Source organism: Lissotriton vulgaris, chromosome 8, assembly GCF_964263255.1.
Source record: "Lissotriton vulgaris chromosome 8, aLisVul1.2, whole genome shotgun sequence".
Classification (NCBI taxonomy): domain Eukaryota; kingdom Metazoa; phylum Chordata; class Amphibia; order Caudata; family Salamandridae; genus Lissotriton; species Lissotriton vulgaris.
The window spans coordinates 227558970-227581058 of record NC_141696.1 but is presented as its reverse complement, the minus strand read 5'-3'; the positions used below and the strand labels follow the sequence as shown (position 1 = coordinate 227581058).

The following is a 22089-nucleotide window of genomic DNA, read 5'->3' as shown; positions in this document are numbered from 1 at the left end:
CATTTAGCAAACCAACAAGTAAGGACAATTCAGCTCATGGAACAGTCTAGTGAAAAGATAATGTCGGAGAGTTAACTCCTTGTAAAACTAATGTAGGACTACTTTAATGTGGGTGCGAAAGGTTAAAGTAGAGGCAGTGTAACATGGTTAAATTAGAGTTAGCTCTTACCCTTACCTGATAACTGACTACCTATGGGGCAAGCCAATGAGGACCATCTCCATTTATGTGTCTGGCTTAGGAGGTCATCAGATGAGGGGTTTTCCAACAATGAAGAATCCATCTTCAGCGATGCTGCATACATTCTGTAATGCAGGGCCTGTTTTTGAAAACTGCTCAGAATAAGGAGGCATATGATTCTGGTAGTTCAAATAGGCTAGAATTTGGATAGAGCCACATGCTGGTCTCAAAATGAGACCTCTCAAAACAGGGGTCTCTAACCTTTCCAATAGTGAGGGCTACTTCTGATCATTCAAAACCACGCTGAGCTAATGTCCAATACAGGCCGTGCATAAAGATACACAGATGCCAAGTAACTGAACAACACCCCTGAAGTACCTCAGTCCTCACCCAATGAGCATACATAAGAGCTCTATCGTAAAACATGTTAGGGTTCCAAGGATAACATTTGTCCCTTATGAATGAGCTCCAAAGTGTAACTGTTGGGGCTTATGGGTCTCATGGTCATACGAGGGCACTGCTTTCGATTTGAGTGTCAAGGACTGAAAGTCTTCCACTATTTGGGTAACAGCCCTTTAGTCCATTGGTAGCAGTCCTCAAACAAGCAAATTAGAAAGCCCTTTTAACACAAATGTAATCCTTAACTAGGACTATTAGCAAAGATACATTTTGTAAGGCACATACAGACATTATAGCTCTCTACAAGTAAACATTTCTTTGCAGTGTAACCCTCCATACCTTCCCCCAACCCCACACAAGGTTTGTTTGCACTCAAATGAATGTATGCATATATTAGTGTTTAGATAGCTGACTCCTAGGAAGGAAGCAACAGAGCACAGAAAATAAAAAAGGAAGAAAAAAGTGATAAGCGAGGATGAGAAGGAGACAGAAAAGCAAAAAACAAAGAACTAGTAGAGAGAGAAAAGGCAAGGGAGAGAAAAGGGGACAAGGAAACAATACATGCAAAGAGGTATATAGAGGAGATAAAGACGGGAGAGGGAGAAAGGGGAGAAAGAAAACAAAGGAAGAAACAAGAGGAAGAATTAACAAAGAAAACAAAGAATGAGAGAAAGACCGGAGAGAACAAAAAGTGAGCAAAAAGGATACAGAAAAAGAAAACTAAAGAGAACAATGAAGAAAAAGGACCAAAAAAGGATGAAAGGAAGACGATGGAAAAACAGACAAAACAGAGGGATGAAAAAAAGCAGAGAGGAAACACAAAAAGTTGAGTATAGGAAGAGCAACATGGAAAGGTACAAAGATAAAGAGAGAATGAAAAAGAAAGAAATTAAACGAGACAAAGAATAAAGAAAACAAGAGAAAAATAGTAGGGGGAGGAAGGATAAAACAAAGAAAAGGAAACTGTGGAGGAAAAAGACAAGGAACTATGCTGAAATTAGACAACACAGAATGAAAGCAAAATGTTGAGAAACAAAGATGGGAAGAAAGAGGAATGAAGGTGAAAGAAGGAGCAAGCACGATAAAGGGGAAACTAATTAAAGAAAGGAAAGAATGAAAAGAATAAAAAAGAAAAGTCCATGAGAAAAGAGGAAATTGGCGAAAGAAAGGATCCATAACATCAGATGTAGAAGTTGTCCCTTCAGGTGAGACAAAGTTTCTTTCACTAGTTTTTTTAAACTTTACTTATGTCATGAATAGAGTGCGACCAGAGCCACAGTCCTAAGGGAGTAGAACACAAGTCTAAGAGCTTTAAAGAGAAAACAGAAAAGAACAGAATATAGAAAGATGGGAACTGAATGAGGAGGTGAAGGAAAACAGAATGGAGAAGGGCTTCCGAAAGCAGCTTTTCTACTGAATGGACAGAACACAATAATGCTTTTTTTAGGGGATCAAGCAAGCATGTACTACTTCCCACAATACAGGAATGCCGGAGAATTGGGAAAGGGGGCACAGGAGGTAGTATTACTTTACTGTAGAAAAGCTGACCAAACTGTTTAAACATGCACACATAGTGGCAACCTGAATAGAATAGAATATGGAATGAATAAACAGAAGTCTATGACACTATCAGTCAACCAGTAGATCTCAACCCATAAGTGATCATAAAGTTTGTAATGAGATGCAGGACAGTATTCAAATATGTATTCAAAAGGGGAGTTTTACATTGAATACTATGGACATGCTTTTGGTTTGAGAAATGTTTGTTTTTCAGCTATCAGCCAGAAAGGTTAAGGGAGAAACGCTGGTTTTTCAATTACCAGGCTGGAGGGTTTAGGGGCGTTAGTCTCACTCAGCTGATAATTTTGCAAATGCTGCCTAGAATATTTATGGCTAGACCATCGAAAATTTGTGACACTTTGTTCTTCAAGAATGGTTTCAAATTCTAGTAACATTTCAATTGCACCAGTTCAGGCTCTCAAACCACTATAGCTTGTACCAAGAACACTCACCTACACTGCCAATAAAGGCAGAAGGCATATATGAATGCCTCTCTCCATATGAGATGGGTTGATGTGAGACCAAGACTCCATGACCAGTGCAGTCCACTATCTCTTGTGGATCTCTAGGAACCATGCAGTCCAAGCCAGTGCACGACTGGGCTATCATTATGTGCACGCTGAATAGCCACTATCAAAGGATTGCAAAACATAGCAGTGTGTGTACACCCAGCTTCTGGGGTAAGAATTTGCGACTTCAGCGAGTTTCGCCTTTTGAGGAGTTATGTCTTTTTGTGCAAAGTGATCTGCCTTTTGGGCATGGAACCTTAGCGCAGATTCAATGACAGTAGGTTCCCCGCTGCCAATGATCATTATGACACATTTATTTCCTCTGCAAGCAAACAGTCCCACATTCTTTGCAGAAATGATACCTCATAGTATTCGTGCGCGAGGCATGTACTCTTAATAGGACCACTTCATGCAATACTTCTGATGTTTATGGATTTAATTAACCTAACCCTAGTGGTGAGAGATATTTCCTTTGGATTCACTCATGCTTTTCTCCTTTCAGAGTCAGATGATTTAATATTTTAGTGTCGAACTTACTCCATGGGTCATTTCATTCTTCTCAGTTTAGATCTTTCTGTAAAAAGTGTCCTGCAGTATTTGTGGGTTATGTACCACTAGAAATGATTAGGGGAGAAGTGGAATAAATTCTATGTATGGTGCAAACAAGGGGTCCAATCACGGTCATTCAACTGCAATTTCGACGGTTAACATATTGAATCAGCAGAAACACAGTTGATCATGAATCATATGAAAAATAAACCAACCTCCCTGTTGCATGTCTAGTTGAATGATTTCATTTCTAAACTGGTTACTCATTTCAGAGGCAATATATGAAGCCATTATCCTATTGCTCCTGATGGTGCGCAGATGCCTAGAAGATAGTCAGAACTACCAGATCTGTATTTACCATTTATGGCGGCACTTCCTCCGTGCTTGTTCTGCGGAGTTTTACTTCTGTGTTGCAAAGTCACTGCAAGGTGCAGACATCTCTGTCCAGGGTGGTAGGAGGCTCACACCCCACACACAAGCTGGCAGCCACACCTCCAGAGTATATTGGGCTGGTTTCAGTTAGTACTCACTCTTATTGCTTTCTCTGCCGCAGGCTCGCCTGTAAATGACTCTTCTACAGCCACGTGGTGTCCCAGTAGTGCAAGAAGCCAGAATTGCAGGGCGATCCACCTCCAGTGTCAAGGAAGCAGTCTTGGTGATGCAAGATGGACAAACTGAAGCAAGATGCCCCCTTTTTTGCTACTTCAAGTGCGGGCAAATGACCAAGCAGGCAAGAAAGTTCCAGTTGACCACCTTTCAGAAGACATTTTCACTTCCACCAATTGCAAAATAAGTGGTGGCCATATCACAATGACTGAGGGGGAGAATGTGGTGCTTAATGGTTTATTAACTGGTGGTCATATCACTAGGACTGAGGGATTGTGATGCTTAATGGTTTACTAGAAACATCCTTTAAAGATGCCCATAGTCTCACTAGTTGTGGCAAATCTCCCCCAATTTATGATATACACTGGCTCCCTCCCACAGCGCATACTACCTTTATGGCATAGCAGGTCATCTGAGAAAATTAAATACAGTAAGCTAATAATCTCCAGAGAGAATTCTACAGCTAAGCTAGCACACAAGAAACACCCAATACACCACAAAAAAATCTATTTACAGGTTTCCTGCCTTAACTCTGGAACACTCCCTGGCTGTATCCAAGACTGATATTCTTTCACCTCCCGTTCAGGAAAGAATGGAAGACATTCTCCGCAGTATAATGTCTGCCTAAGCCCACAAACCTCTAGACTATGACCTATGTACTATAACTCACAGACCAGGATTCCACGGCCACCTTCTGTTTGTTAATGGCACTATTCTGAAATCTTGTCTCCGTGTCGTGCAACATCCAACTTGAAACCTCTCTCCATCCACATTACCAGTGAACAGTCAATAATTGAGATCTACTGTATGTACAGAAGCGGAGTCCGGCGTTTCAGAAGACATTTATAACCACTCAGGACTCTGTTTTATTTATGTCATAGGTTTGATTCCCCGCAGGTCCACTCCGCATTCATTTTTAGAAGTCACTATAATAAGCACGACTCAGTTGGATAACAATATACATCTGTTATTCAGCACCAAGGGGCTGAACAGGCGTTTTATAAGCACAGAATATTATAACACATTGGATGCACATAGGTCCACAAATATCTACAATACCGCCATATTTTATTTTTTCCATGTTCAACTGTCCGCTACTCATTGGTGCTAAAATACTCTGCATAAATTGAATAATTGGGTACAATCTTTCTAGGTTGGCTAGAAAAATTGTTTGACTACTCCTATGGCCTTGTTTGGCTCAAGATTCGCTCTCGCACATCTGCCATCTCTTTTGAAGACAGGAAATTCCCTCGACAGTGTTGACTTCAGACAATCTTCTGGGTGGTAGGCATTGTCACTCCAGAAATTACTAAAACAGGATTGCGGATTGGGTAGTCTGTAACCCGGAGTCTTTGGTATGTCCTTGATGCAAACCACATCACATTCTACGAGTCGAATCCGTTCCAATCAAAAGCCACTCCCAGTGTGTCACACCAAGGTCGCAGGAATGTTCCAGGACATGAGGAACGTTTGCCCTTGGAAGGTGTGTGGTATTATTTTCATTTGTCCCAATCGTGAAATGAATTGTGCTCAGATCCAATGGCTGGTTTGGCGATGTCAGCTCTGTATAGAAACCGGTTACAAGAGTGTGTGCCCTTGCCAACCGTTCTGTATTAGTGTTACAGTGTCATTTGCAAGGCATCATTACTTTTTGAAGTGTACTATTTGCAGATATAGATGAACATGTCACAAATCTCCCCCATGCGTACTTCCTGGTGAGGATTCAGGTATAAACATCCATAAGTATGGTACATGTGCTCATTAGAAACCTATCACTCTGCCTGCTGGAAGCGCCATGTTTGGGAAATTAAAACTATTCCCTTTCTTTCTGCAGAGTAGCTGCATCCTTGGGCGTGGTCCCAATTTAGTGGGTGCGCTTGCAGAGCAACAGTGTCAATTAATTCACAGTAAGACCTGGGTTGCACATTGACCTTAGTAGTTGCTCAGCAGGTATTACAACCTCAAAAGTTCACAAAACACTGGTCTAATACATTCCCTGACTTGGCAGAGACTAAAGCACAAACAAGCATTGGTAAAGAAACATGTCTGGCTTTAGTGTTTTAATATACATCTGTGCACAAATGGTGTTTGTATGTGCTGCATGCTCAAATTCGGTTTAGTCAGACTTATAGGCTTTGCCAAACCTGGGGTAAGGGTAGCATATATATTTATTTATTTATATATACATACACACACACACTAAATAATTTACTATGACAAACAGTATGCTGATTGAGTGCACTTAAATTTCCAGAAAGATGCAACAAACAGGCAGGAGGTATAAGCAATACTCTTCTGGTTACAGAGAAAGCCCACTGTGTTTTACAGCACTAATAATAGCTCGGGCAGACAGCTTAACTGTTAAGCCAGACCTAAAAATTGATGGGAACGTTAAAAAATGGAGGGCGCACAACCTCTTCATTCATCTGGTACTTTAAAGGTATGCTAAATCTGGAGAACTAGACTGTCCTATCATCATGAAATAGTCTAAGACGTAAGCAGTTTCTAGTGTGAATATTGAAATGGTCAATGCTATGAACACTAAGAAAGGGTTATTCCATAAAAGAATGTTCTATGCTGACCACTACTGCTGATTCAAAATGCTTGTGCATCAACTTGCCAATGATCAAGCCCAATTGGCTATGGGAGACTATACCAGAGGGAACAAGTGCATTAGACCAATCAGATGCCCCTTCACTTTCTCAATGACCTGGGATTAATCCCTAAGACTGTTTCGTTTATGCTCCTCACAAGCATCAGGTAGGTCTTCAACGATTTCCACTGGCACTGCTGTATTGCCCATGCTGTAATACTGGGTTCGGATGAAAGATTGCATGCTAGTCACCATACCCTTCAAGTTCTTAAATGCGATGTTGAAAGCTTGGCTTTTAGGCAGCTAAACGCTCCAGCTGCACTTACCATGCTTCCTTGGCCAGAACGGTTTCACACTGGAGGGAGTAAGAGATGGTCCAGTTGGAGTACTTTTTTTTTTTGTCTATAGTGCATAGACACCTGGAGGAATGTTGGCATTATGAAAACGGAAACAGAAAGACAACAGTCATTACTTTAAAAAATAGGTAAGTGTTATGGCCTTGCGAAACTTTAAGTTACTATAGATAAAGCAAAGGTAAAATGGAGGATGTCCCCCTCAAAAATCAAAAGGGGGAGGGAGGCTGGAAAGCTTTGCCCGCACAGCGGGCTCACAATGCAAGGAATAGCTAACTGGAACAAGGTCTAAAGGTCCAGTGAGTCATGCCGGGACAGAAGGGACCACTCGGTTGGCAAGAAAGACAGTCTTGTGAAAGGCCCTGAAGACAAAGTACCTTCAACAAAATTCATCGGTAGCCAGCACGGACAGCTGTAGAGACAATGTGGAGAGGTTGAGATCAGTCTGATGCATATAACCTGTGTTGTCTGTAGCTTTGGAGTAGTTCATAGTACCAGACTTAGCAAGGACAAGGCAGAATCAACAGGATTAGAGAGCACTCCAAGACTCCATTTGATCTTTTGGAATACCATTTAAATCACAGGAATTTTATGGGGTGGTAGAGAGGGGGGATAAAAATGCTTGCGTTTAATTCAGCATCAAGCCACTCTTTAAGGATCCCGAACTCCTCTTCACCTAGGAAAGAAAATAATCACGCCTGCTGTTCATATGAACACTTTGAAATTAATGACTCTTTTTCTGTGCGTGTCCACTATGATGCTGTTGATTCACACAACACTGGAGAGTAGAAGGGACATGCCACCTTTCAATTCCCAACTGCCTGCATAAAAGCCTCTGGATAGAGGGTACCCCAAAGATGCATCCAATTTGTACCACAATGCACCACGGCAAAAGTTCTCACAGCCGTACTCTGTCGATGGGGCCATAAATTGCAGCAAGCTGGTGCAAATGTTCTGCCAAGTGATGAAGAGCGCTCATATGATGCTTGGCATGGGCTTTCCTACACAGACCATCTGGTATCCCATGAGCCTCTGGATCCACGTTCTAATCCTCATTGGATTAATCGATCCACAACCTAGGAAACTACGTTTACCCTTTTCGCAAAGGATAAATATTTTGCCTGGTTGTAGTCCAGATTCTTCCTTATGAACCAAATTCTTTTTCATGGAACTAATATGTAGTTTTGATGCAAATGCTGAACCTGTTCTGTGAGATAGAAAATGTGCACTACTTCAACTGTTGATATCTCTGCTGTAATTCAGGACAGAATCTTAAACTGCTATTGACACCACTGGTGCTATCGGTTTTGAGTTAGGGAACTTGCACTACTGCACATGTTTCTGTTTGTTTGCTTGGAAACTTGAAATCGGTTTGACTTTTGTATCATTACATTTGTCAATGTATGTTAAATGTGGAGGTTCTCAAGTTAATCAAGTAAAAAAGTCTAGAAAGATATTCTGAAGTGTGCACACACATCAACCACTAACAGCCATGTTATGTTTAAGGGTATACTTACATGGAGCAGAAAGTTACCATGCTAGGAGCACCAGGATGACTTCAAACAAGACAAGAGCCAGAACAATATACAGTCAGAAAATAGCATCAACGCGAAATTTGAAAAAAAAAACTAATTGATCCACTACGAAAGAATACAGAACAGATGAAAGCTGAAAAAGAGTTACAAGCAGTCTACTTAAAGAAGTGACGGATACACCAATAAATCTTTAAAGAGGAACAAAAGGTGAAAAACGTTATCAATCACAGAACTAGCATTAGAACAAGTCTGAATGTCAGAAATCCAAAGTTGGGTGGAGAAGGGAGATGCTAACAAGAACTCTGCTACAGGCACACAATATAAATTCAACATTTTAATTTCCTAATGATAGGAAAAGGATATAAACTGCACTAGAATGATTCTAGAGGAAGATAAGCAGCACTAGAGTCCTCTATTTTACCACTGGCCCTTCCTCCAGTGTTATAAGAGTTCCTCTGGGTGACATAAAGTCTTCGACAAAATCGACCCAGTGAGAAAGATACTGATGTACACATTGCAACTATACATTAACATAGTAAGTAGCTCCTCCAAACAAAGCACTCAAGCTGACTGATGCAATCTTGGCTGATACTATGTTAAGTAGCTTTTAATGTTGAAGCCAGTTGACCAGCTTCACAATCCAAAAATCTGGACTCAGGGCCTTCGGGAAGAAGCGGACGTGACAAATTAAGATGTATTTGCTCTTCATTCAATTTTCTGACGGAATACATCACAAGTCAGCCAAGGAAAACTCTAAAGATTTCATCGAAACTTCTTTTCCCTGTGAACCTGTGTACAAGAAACACTTCATAAATGTTCCTACCACTGATGAAGCAACAACTATTCTTCAAAGTTCCAAGCAATTTATAAATCCAGTAATCTGTAAAAGCTGCTAAACGCTGGATGGGCAAACAATTGTTGACACTGGTATTATGGTAAAATAGATATATTAGTAATACGATTTACTTGATTAAATAATTTAGAGGAGCTCCAAAAGGTGACTAACTTAACAATGAAAAAAAGAAGTCCGTTGAGTGCAGAAAAAAGGTCTTCTAAGACCCCACAAAAAAGGTGCAGCCATTATACATAAATCTTATGGTACTGCAATTCTTGGAGCCAAATTTGAAGCAATAGTTATTAAGAACAGGTTCCTGCATAGATCACTGCAATGTGCTCTTCCTGAGCGACCCTAAAGAAAATGCAAGACAGCCATTGATCCAAATTCACACAGCAAAAGCAATGGCAGGAAATTACCTATGGGTGAGTGTTTGTATTGTCAACGCTCCGTCCATCATTTCCTTTGGTTTTTCCAGGAAATTACCTATGTCATCAGATAGAGGTCGCTTTGGATGCCGGTGTCTAAGGAATACAATATATGGCTTTTTGCTCTAGATTCTAGGCTAATAAGCTTGTATGTAGTTATGACAAAGTAAAATGTTCTGTGTCTCACATGACCTTAAGGTCATCCACACAAAGCGGTTAGTCAGAACACCTGGTTACAAACAGGGCACCACACTAGGTAGGAGGGAGTGACTGGGGGAGGGGAAGAGGCAAGTCTCTACGCCTGAAAAGGAGAAGGCAACTTCACTGAATGAAAAACATGTAAAGCTAGAGTTGGACCAAGACTACAAGAGAGACTCAAGCGTGGCTGGGGATGGGGAGGGTAAAGGTAGGAAAGTGACATCTGGAATGCACAGTGATTTTGTAGTCAGTCTTCTGGGTGGGAAAAAGTGGATCCACCATCAAAACTCCAAATAACAAAAATAGAAACTTTCAGTAACTATGCAGCTGTCGTATGACAATTGCATGTCTGAATATTGATAATAAACATGGTCTGATGCAAAAAAAAAAAAAAAATGTCCTTCAAACGAATGTCCAAACCAGCTCCCATGTACTGAAGTGGAAGATTTAAATAATAAACTTCGCAACAAGAGCATTTAAAAGAAAACTGGCATATGCGGCTGCACATTTCAAATACTTAAGTTGAAAAATCAAAACAGTTACAAATGGGAATAAAAGCAGAGCACTTGATGAAATAACACCATTAACGTGCAACAGCACAACTAAATGAAATAAATGTACGACAAGAGGTGACAATACAGTACTTTCCCGTTTGAAATAACGTGAGCCATCAAATAGATTATTCATCAGAAATTAATGAAAACGTCGTTTAGAGAAGAATAGCGTTTTGTGTAAAGAACACTTCAAAATACCAACTATCTACACACATACTGAAAAGAAACATTTCGAATAGTAATGTATAGTCAGAGAAAGGAGACATCAATTTTCAAGGGAAACAGTATTTGTTGAGTTAATGTAACAGGGGCTGCTCCTTGTCAAAGCAAAGTTGAAATAAAAAAGGGATACTGTGGCGTAGGAATTCTGCGAGATGAAGCTTTGGCCATAATGCTGTCACTTTTTTTTTAATGTGCCTAGTTAGATTTTTAGTCTATTTTAAAAAACAAATAAAGAGAAGCATAACATTACTATGAATGTATTTTCTTGTCACAGTATGTAGGCTACACAGGCCAACAGAACTGCTTGCCCTCCAGTTGCAGAGCTCAACTCTTTAAAAGAAAAAAAAAAGATAGGCCATAAATGTATCAAAAATATAGTATGCAACGAAAACCAGCACAACTAGAAATGGAAAAAAAATCAATGGCAAAAGAGGATCTAAAACAACGCACAACAAACCAAGGCTACTACCAAAAAATTAAAATCAGACAGCACAATGTTCACAAACTGTCTTGATGCTTAAGCATGTCATGGAATGACCGATGATGAGAGCCAACATATTAGCGATGCATTAGAGTCTGGATCAGCATAAGAAACTAACAATTAAAACCTAATATTTTAAAGAGAAGGATGATCAAAGTAACACCTATTCAAGACATTCTTCTGGAACCCAGACAAATGGCTGAAGCCTTAGTCCCTGTACCACTTTCAAAATCCATGTCATTCTGCATGGTCTCTATAGGAGGACATTTCGAACAGCTTGTGCCATGCTCATGAAACTGGGTTGACAAACAGATGTTCGCATTGCCACCCATCTGGAAACCAGCTCCGATGTTTGTAGATGGAACCATAACTGTTGAAGCACCTGCTCACCTCACATTGTTAGAGGACTTTCCTGAGCCGGAAGGCACCCCAATAGATCTAGCACAGCTGAAAGGGTGCAGGCAATGATTAGTTCCTGGCTCAGCGTTCTGAATGAAGCGAAACCAAAGATTAACTCTATATTCATGGGAGCTTTCCACCAGCATGATTTGCAGCGTGCTCAGGTCACTCATACCAGAAAAGTGGACTGCTGACAGGAAAATCAGAAGAATAGAAACTGGAAAAGATTATGTCCCGGCTTGTTTATTCTAAGGTACGGTATATCCATATCAAGGTCCTCTTCAGTTCCTCAGATGGTGGGGCATGTCTTCAAAAAGGTAGACACTATCCACAGTATGTTGATATGAGTCTCTAAACAACAGCTCCAATTTCCATAAAAGCTGCACTCCAGTGATTTGAGAAGCAATGAACTGGAGAATGTGCTTCCACTCTACCGCTGAATACTTCACGAAAAGAGCATTCACTTTTACACAACAACCGTTTCAGGGAAAGGTACGCACACGCTCTGCACAGAAGAAAGGACAGCCCTTCAATAAGTGAGCCCAGTAAGGTAGCCGGCATAATCATTGCTGATTGGGTCCAGTCTTAAAAGCACTATCTATCCAGTGATAAAAATTGCAGGGCAAGGGTCCAGCGATTGTGGAGCATTGAAAGCACTTCTCCCTTCTTTCCCCCACCTCAAAGCAGAATACTGAACCTCAAAAATAAATAACTGGCACCATCAGTATTGACGATGCATTTGACCAAAAGTATAAGAGAAACAAAGTGCAAGTTTCACGTTTTCTCCAGAGTCTGGGCTTTGGTTGAATATTAGGGCCGTTTGAGGTGGGCTAGCATGAAAAGTGCAAGACTTATGAGGAAGCAGAAAAAGGGGGTTCCAAGAATATTTGGACCTTGCTCCACAAGTAGGTATACGTTGGTTAATATTGGAAACTCCTTGATCAATTAGCATAGCAGAACGCACAACAGTAAAAATAAAACTGCCTATTCGGTGTCAACGAATAAATGACGTTTTCCATTCCATGTTGGGAATTTCTGCTCCCAGTCTTCTTTCCCTGCCTTACCCAGCGACAGCACAAAGATACAGCAGTGTTATGGGTGACAATGTCTCTACGATTACTAAAGGCCAACAAGCCTTTCGATTCTTGTGTTGTCTTGGTTTTTGTAAAACGTTACTGTTGGAGGAGCTATACACAGCTACAGACATGAATGCGATATAGGTTTGAATATTGATAGAGCAGAACACCTTTCGAAGTTTGAGAATTTCAAGTAGCAGTTTAGAAATACGATTGATAATTAGGGGAACGAATAAGGCAAATCCGCAGAACATGAACAAGCAAAATCCAGCAAGAAAAACCAAAATAACGTTTTTACAAATCAGCAGCCAGGGTTCAAATGCATTTACAAAGAGCAAAAAAAAAAAAAAAAAAAGGAACTGCGGTGGAAAACGGTTACATGATGTGCCTATATCACTACAATAATTTTATTAATTTAAAAAGCTTCCATTCTATGCCATCTGAAGACAATCTAATTATAAAATTGCTCCATGTGAAAATATTCGATATTTAAGGGATTGTCCTAAAAAACGTGTCTAGCGTCATAGTATTACGGTTAATAAACTCCTACCATGTTTCACCCCGGAGGAAGTAATACAATAATATGAAATACACGTGTGCGCTTCAGGGCAGGTTTTAAAAGAACAAATACAGACAGGGAAAGCATTTCTGATTACTGCTTCTGGAGAGCATTCATAAATAAATTTCGTGACTGACATATTTATACATTCGTATATATATATATATATATATATATATATATATATATATATATATATATATATATATATATATATATATATATATCCGGAAACGTGATGTGTCCATCGTAATACTGAATAACATTGCAAATCAGCCAAGACACCCATGACCATATGAAGAGAATGAGGTCACAGGTTACGGTAAGTGCAATTTTTTGTAGAAGAAGCTATTTATTTCCTGTAAGTGGAAGCCTGCCCCTCCCACCAGCCGCAATCGATGCACTTTTACCCCACATCAGTTAATTTGCATCACATGCCACAATATGCGCTGGTACACTATACCTGGCAGGAGAATGCAAAGACGAAGTAGACTACAGTTGCTTTAAAGACCAAACAAATCTCATTTTCAGATTTGCAGTGTGGCACAGATGGGGATATCAAATTGCGGTCACTATAGCTCCGTGGGGTCAAAAAGCTACTTCTATATTTTAAAAGGAGTAGAGTAAAGGACATACTGGGTAAAATCACTCGTAAATATCAAAATCTACGGCTTCCTGCTTTACAGTTCACCACTGTGGCAAAAACAGCCGTGCGTGGGTGTGTTAGAGGGTGTGAAGTGTTTCATCAAGCACATAGTAGGCCAGCATAAAAACAGGCGGCCGAAAGTGTTTTGAAAAACCCACCTTAAATCAATTCAAGGGAAAAAAAACACTGCCACACATTCAAAGAACTTCATGGCGAACCGAACAACGTCATGATTAAAAAGCCTCTGGGTTCATACTGAGTAGTAAACTCTAATACACGCACCCCACTCTGATACTTGAGGCCACGTGAACAGCAAATATTATAATAAGCCACGTCATTAAAAGTTTGTTTGAATTTCCCCCACCAAAATGATAAACTAATGACACTAATTATTGAAGGATATAACCAATCACTCTTTACAAAAACCCATAAATAGAAACAGTAGTTGAGTCATTACCACTTTCTTTCCCTCACACTAATAATAATAAATCTGTATATGTAAAGCGCAAACTACTCACCCTTACGGGTCTCAAGGCGCTGGGGGCCCTCGTGGAAATTAAGTGAGCTATTGCCCAGAGTCGCATGGTGCAGTGCTGAGCTGCCGATCGAACAGTGAACCCTGTGCTCCGAAGTCAGCTGCCCTGGCCGCTGCACTACACCACTCCATGGTAACCACTCATCCACTGCCCTCTAAGCCTTTGTTTCTCTTGCCTCTCAATTACTTGACAACTACTACTACTGTTCCAAATGCAGTCTTTTGATTGATAGGTGAGGAATCCACTGGCAGATGTATCCATCAGAATTCAGTAATCCTAGAGCAAATGTATTTGTGGGACAACTGGTACAGATAACAGATCCCAACATCACTGGCTTGGAAAATGTTTGGGTCAAGAATGAGCTAAGTAAATTCCTCTCTATACCCCTTTCACGTCTCGCTATTGGCCGTTTGGTATATCATTCTGCCTTCTAGTAAATGCTTCCGTTGGAATGCATGATGAAATATTTTACCTCTGAAAAGTACACTCAATCATCACACTGTTTGTCACATTTAATTATTTATCTCCTACACCTACATGCATTCTATATACAAAGTGAATCTTTTTGCTATTCTGCCCCCTCCCAATCATTGGAAACACCAACAGAGCAGGCTTTAAAGTGCTAAACAAAATTAATACACTTTTGCGTTTACATACTTTGTCACATTTAAGCGAGGCCTACTAGCTTCGCCATTGCTTGGTTTGTATACCAGTTTAAACATAATGCTCAATTATTAGCACTATGGTACAACGTTTACATTTTCCCAGCAATCGTTTAACAACTAGGAATATACATCAAGTACCCTTAGCATGGTATGCAATGGTATGTAGGTTAGCACCGACTAAAACGAAGAAGCGCACACACTTTACTGTAATAACATAAAAACGACATCACGAGGTATCAGGTTATTCACTTTATTGTACAGGACTAGGATACCTTAAAATTGCACATTCTCCCTTTCTGCATTCAAACCACATACTAATGCTCCTGTCCTCCAACAGATCCACCTTCCCATTGTTACGAGTCATAGAACCATTCTTTGACAGTCGTCTTTGCAGTAACCAGCTTTTTTTTATCCACAGCCAACACACTGAGTGGACTTTTTCTTGTGAACAGCAGCTTCCAACTTCATCAGTAAGTTCGTCATCCGCAATCTTCGGTATTTCTCTAGCTATTTTGCGTCACTACTATGCTTCAGCTGAAGCAACTTTTTCCATTTTTTCCTTAATCGGTGACAGCGGAGCTCAATAATACTACTGACGTGTCATTTGTGTTCAAAAAGCAAACGTCACTAATAAAATTTGCACATGACAATACTTTTGTTTTCTTGTTTAAATATTGGTACAGAAAAGTTCAAAATTGTATATTAAAATATAGATACAAAAAGTCTTCACACATTTATGTAGTACAGATCAGAGAGTAAACTACGTTTTACTGTGTAATAATCACCTACCCCCAAAATGGCTTTGTAGCAATCTAGAAAAAGCTGAACATATTTAGGTTACAAGTAAATTGATTGCAAACACAAATTTGCAATGCCCCAATGGTTCTGGAAGGTGATAGGTAGCCTGGTTAAACGCATTATTGCACTAAACACGGGTACAAATCACTCAGTGGTATGACCGGTTTTATCTTTGCTCATTTTCAAAGTAAGTATCAGCTTCACATCAACATAAGTGTAATCCACCTAGTATCATAGGATGGGAAGGAAATTAGGAGAAAAGTAACTCAAGAACAAGCATTGGCAAAGCCAATAGTTCTTGCCTGTGTGAGATTTATTGTCTTTTACTTAAGTGTTTTTGCTATGTTGCAAATGGCCGAAAGTAATGTAAAAATGTTGGATGACATAGCACTTTTTTAAATGTACATTTGTGATGCACTGAAGCTAGTGGAGCTGTATAATATGGCTAAAAATCATTGAGAAAGCCAATAGGTCTCACATAGGTGAGACTTATTGGCTTTGCCAATGCTTGGTATGGAATGCCATATGGTAGGTTAAAAACAATGGCTGAAATTCTAATGTTATAGAATGGAGAATGCCATTGCCAAAGTGTTTGTGTGTCTAGATTCAGAAGCATTTTGGGACACCACCAAAACTGAAAATGTGCCACATAAATGAGTTGAATGTAATATAAGTTGTAGGTAGACAGAAAAGTCCAATAGGTTACAGCTTTTATTACAGTGATGATTTAGGCAATGTTCTACTTTAGGTGCAAAGGTTACAAAAGAACCAAAATAATCACTCCGGACTGCTATTTAGAAGTGAAACATAGCAATAATCTGTGTTCAGAGGGTTTCCTTGACCTTTTGGTCCCTGTGCCACTGCACCTGCTGCACCATTCAAATCATAGCTCTGGTGTCTGCAAGGTTACTGCACTTGTGACTGCTTGATTAGTAACATATAGTAATAGTCTGTATTCAGTGGGTTTCTTAGAGCTTTTGACCCCTGCACCATTGAAATCAGGACTCCCTAACCTAGGAGCATCATCATAACAAAGTTACAGTGCATGGCAAACTTTGAAACATCGCTACAGTAGTTAGGAGTGAGTAGGGCAAACATACAAGACCAGCCAAATACTGGCAGGGTAATAACTTGGTAAAACTTAACACTGCCATATCCACTGCTCTCAAATTTCCAGAGCTACAAAAATGAAAATGGTCTTCCTTTCAAGGAAAACAGCTCTTCAACAATTAGTGTTCGGAACTGGCAAATAAAGCACATAATTTCAAATGTTTGTAAATCATTTCTTGTGGTGGTTGACGGTTTTAGATACTTCTGTGCAACACTGAAATATTTGGATCATGGAGGAGCAAGCAGGATTATCCAATGCAGTCCCTATTTGAAGTGAAAAATGCAGTTTCAACATCTGCTTGCCACCCATGCTCCAACCTCAAGTGCCAGAATTAAAGACAAGGCATAAACCTTTGATAAAAAAGGAGAAAAAAAGAGATGCCCATTTAATGGCTGAAATGAACAATGCGAAAGCAGAAAACCTGGGATGAGCCTGGGCTTCCCAGCTTGGCCAAATTGTGAGATCCTGGGGTAGTCGCCCTCATGTGTTATATTTAATAGGCTGTCCGGTTGCACCATGTATAAGAATCTAGGATGCATTTGACTTTCAGGTGGCTTCTGCATGTCAGCCACACTCTAACCTTAAGAGCCAAAAATTTAAGACAAAACATCAATCTCTGATGTGATATAGGAGCAATAAAGAGAAGCTTATTTAGTGGCTGAATTGCACAAAGTGAATGCAGAAAACCTGTATGCTGCCCATAACCTCTGTATGCCAGGTGGGGGCTGCATCGATGATTGAGGGCTGTCACCCTGGTCTACTGCTTTATCAAGAAGATGGCTGTCACCCTGTGCAATGCTGTGAACTGAACAGGTCATTTCTCTGTATGCCAGGAGGGACTGTGGTGAAGTGAGAGGGTTGGTGCCCTAGAGCCGTGTGAAACTGAAGGAGAAGCAAGCCATTACCAGTGGGGAAGAGCAACGATTCAACTACTGAACAATCCAGGTGGACCCACGACCTGCCGCCGGATTCAGGGAAAATTATTGCATAGGTGGTGGCGCACATGAATGCCTGCCACCTCTAACAGGGTATGCAGATGTCTGCTCACCGCTGGACCACAGATGGGAGCCAGGGTACTTTGAACATCCCCTACAGCAAGAATGGATAAGACTGAATACAGGGCCGCCAGGCCTCGGGGGCAACTTACTCTGACTGACATGCTACGGCAGGGTGGCACTGTGACTTTCTCAAAGCGATAATGGAGATTCTATGGCTTGAACACCCTAGCATGGCCTACCTGGAACGTCACCTCGTATAAATGGGGAATAACCATTATCCTTTGACAGGAAGTGGGACTCGAGAGGCGACTCATGGAAAATTAGTGTGCTTGTCTCTAGAAGACTGTGTTTATTAGGTGTACACAAAATACATGGATGGATGTACAGGAACAACCATGCACCACCAATGTAATTCCTACCTGATGGTATGTAACAAGGCAGCATATATAATTTGTTTTTTTACACAAAGCCACACAAACTATTCCATGAGGCTAGTTCCTCATTGTATGTCTGCTGCTGTCTGTGGCATACATGTAAAGAAAAAATGAAGAGGAAGATATTTCTCCTTGTTGTGTCAGCCTCCGGTAGACTCACTGGTCTTGTGCACAACTATGTTTACAAGTCTTTGTAAATATGGGTTTGCGTAAAAAAAAAAAGGATGCCCAGAAACACCAAAGCACCAGTCATGTAACGCCTACCTGACTCAATGTAGGGCAATGTTCTGCCTTGGGCGTTAGTTTTTTTTTTTTGCATAGCCACACAAACTGAATTTGTGTGGGACTGTAAATCCCAAAATAGATTTTGCAGCAGGGCTGTGCCAGAATAGTCACAACACCCTGATGCAAAATCTGAGCCTCAACTTCAACATTTATTTCTTAAAAACTCTTCCACAAAGAAATTGTCAACAAGGAAACATTTGTAAGTAAGTCTATCTGTTCTGCTTAACTGGTTGCAAAGTATGAATCTTAAAATATCTTATGGGGTTAAGGCACCTACTGAAGAAACCTTGGTGTTCCCAGTAAATCAGAGGGAATAATGATATCATTAAGATAAACCTGGTGGTTACCTTATTTGCCAAAAATATCTAGGTTTTGTCTAGTCCCAGTTTTGACTCAATATAGCATACAGGGTTTGGGTGTCCCCTGCAAAGCACATCATATAATATGCAGATGACCCATTTTAATTTTATGTAGGTAGGTAAATGGGACTAACTCAGAGATCCTTTTATTATTGGCAGTTGCAATGTAACCCTTCTAATATGGCACATTGAGCCATGAATGATATGTGACTTCTATACCTTGTAACCCTCACTATTTTAACTAACATATCTTACACAATGATTTACAAACGTGTATGATTGGTCAATGTAACATGTACGTATGATGTAAAGCACTATGGCATCCTACCTTGGGATGAGTAGCGTTAAAAAAGATATAAACAGTGATATTTAACAGTTGTTTTGGGTAAACACTGGGACAGACCAACATATCTGACATTCTTACGTGAATGCATATCTCATATATAGGGACTGAGCTAAGTCAAAAGCATGCCTCTCAAGTACATGTGACGTGCTAACAAGCTGTGCACCTTTATTTCCTCGTACACTGCATTTGGACCTAGATGTGAGTTTCCAGATAGCTCCCAGTATGGATACTCAAACAAATGGAGGCTTTATGGCCCCTTAAATTCACCCTTAGTATGGGCCAGCTTGAGTCTGAAATAGGAAAAACCCACTCGCCGCCTGCATGTTGTTGCTCAGATCTAAAACAAACATGCAGGAACTGAATGTGTCCCGGTCTTAGAAAATGACACCGGGAAGATTTCAGCATATTTTGCAGTGGAGCCCAACTCCTTGGAGGGGTGGACAGTGTAAACCTGGGAAAATACTGGGTGGACATTGTCCACCCGTATATACCAGACTTGTGCCCTGGTCTAGATAGATCTCTCCCTTATCTTGTATACAGTTCTTATTTTATTTTTGTTAAAGGCTCGTTGGATATATGGGTACAAACCACTAAAAACCATGATGGAGAGAACTGCACAAAAAAGCTGAAATGATTGAAATCATATTGAAGCTAAAGCAGGGTTTTAAATAAGAAAGGCATAACAAAACATTGGGTTTAAGGAAGGAAAGAAAGAATGCACACAACGTAAAAGAATATATATGGAGCTCCTGTATTATGAAGCCTTAATAAGGTACTGGTAATGCTAACATGTTGGGATTAAAGGATTGCTGTATGGTAATGTGAAGTGTTACAAGTAGATGGCATAAGAATAGATATGTATTTGTGTGGAATCAAGGAACTGTAGAATAATATTAGGGAAGCTTAAAAGGTCATGGAACAGTTCCATTGCCAAGCCAGACCGAAAACACATGTAGGTTAACCCCTTCCATGCTTATGACGAGCTGAGCTCGTCATGAGGAAAAGTGGAGCTGTGCTCATGACGAGCTGAGCTCATCATAACTGCCGCGGCCCACCGACGTGCCGCTAATTCCCCGCCTGTGCGGGAGTTCTATTGGAGTGGGCGGAGTCGTGACGAGCCCAGCTGTGCAGCATGAAGACCTGGGCTCGTCAGGAGCACCACGGCGCCGCCCCTCCCCCCTAGCACCGCCGGGCATTAGCCCCCCGTGGAAGAGGTTAATGTTTGCCTCCTCCCATCTGGGCTGTTGCCAGAGAAAAACACCACAAATTATCTAATCTCTAAGACATTTTAATGGATTACAATGTCGTGTGTGCCCCTGAAAGTCCAAGCTCAGGAACCTGCTTAACCGCATCGCTGCTGCGGCGATTTTTGGGCTGTGCGGCGATTTTAAAATTACCGCGATACATGACGAGCTCAGCTCGTCATCAGCACACGCCACCCGTGGGTGATGACGAGCTGAGCATCGAAGGGGTTAAACAAACAATGTGGAGGATAAGCAATTTTTTTTAAGCGTCTTACAAGACCTCACTCACGAGTTAATCGCAGCAATTGACATCTCTATAACAGAAAGGATTCCTCTATCAATAATTACAATAGACGCTGCTAAAGCATTCGATAGAGTAAATTGGTCCTATCTAAATGAAGTACTAAAGAAATTCAATCTAGGGGAAAACATCGTAAAAGCAGTAGCCAATATTTATAACTCACCCAGAGCTAAAATATTAATTAATGGGCACCTTACTAACAACATCCTGATAGGTAGAGGTACACGCCAGGGTTGCCCACTCTCCCCTCTACTCTTTAACTTTTATATTGAGCCGATTGCAGAACACCTTAGGAACCTCCCTTTAATTTCCCCATTCTCTTACCAAGGGTGGCACAAGAAAGTCGCATTATATGCGGACGATCTCATGATCTTTACCGCAGACCTAAAAGAGGCTCTTAAAACAACAGAAGAGACCTTGCTGAATTTCGGTAGGATATCTGGTTACCAGATAAATCAAACAAAAACTGAAACCATTAGCTGGAATGAAAACTTCGTATCCCCCTTTAGTAAAGACAAATTAAGATACCTGGGTATCGATCTGGTAAAGGAGATTGATAAAATTACACAAATAAATCTACATAGGGTAGAGGTTGAAGTAAAAAAACTACTGAATGTCTGGAGAGCTTTACCCTTAACATTCCTGGGGAAATCAAATATCATAAAAATGGCAATTCTACCAAAATTCACCTTTATTTTTAATGCTATCCCGCTTGAGTTCAATAGAGATAAGATAAAAAAGATCCAGGGAGACTTATCCAGCTTCATATGGTCATCTAAAAAACCAAGAATTGCATGGCGTAAATTAAGAAGATCAAAAGAGCAAGGAGGAATAGCAAGCTCAGACCTACTAGAATATTGCAGAGCCTTCCAATTTAAAAGTAGTAGGGTGTTGTTGGGTCCATATGAAAATTACCCACTATTCTTATGTGTATTAACAAACAACACCAGCCACTTTCTATACAAATTCGGACATCCTAAGTTCTTCAAAAAAATTAAACTAAAGGTCCTGAAATCTGCCGCAAGAGTATGGTACTGTATCAGATCTACGCTGGATATCCCCCTTTACAGCGAAAAAGCCCCGATCTAGGACTCTCATACTACACCAGACTGCCTTAAGGATAGCTTAGCAATATCGCTAAGATCAGCAGGAATAAAGGAATGGGGTCAACTTCTGATTCAGAATAACTTGCTTGAATGGGAAATATTATCTCAGAACACAAACTTCACTCTTTCTAAATTTAAATACTACCAACTACAGAGCTGGAGTAAGTCTCTCAAAGAAACTAGAAAAGGTAATACTACCCTGGAGATGAAGATGTGGACGTTTAAA

General features: G+C 40.4%; 1 protein-coding gene across 1 annotated transcript in view; it reads right to left on the bottom strand.

Annotated features, from left to right (window-relative positions):
- Positions 1-22089, bottom strand: part of SCAF4 (SR-related CTD associated factor 4) — a 915362-nt gene that overhangs the window by 37115 nt on the left and 856158 nt on the right. The window lies entirely within an intron of this gene.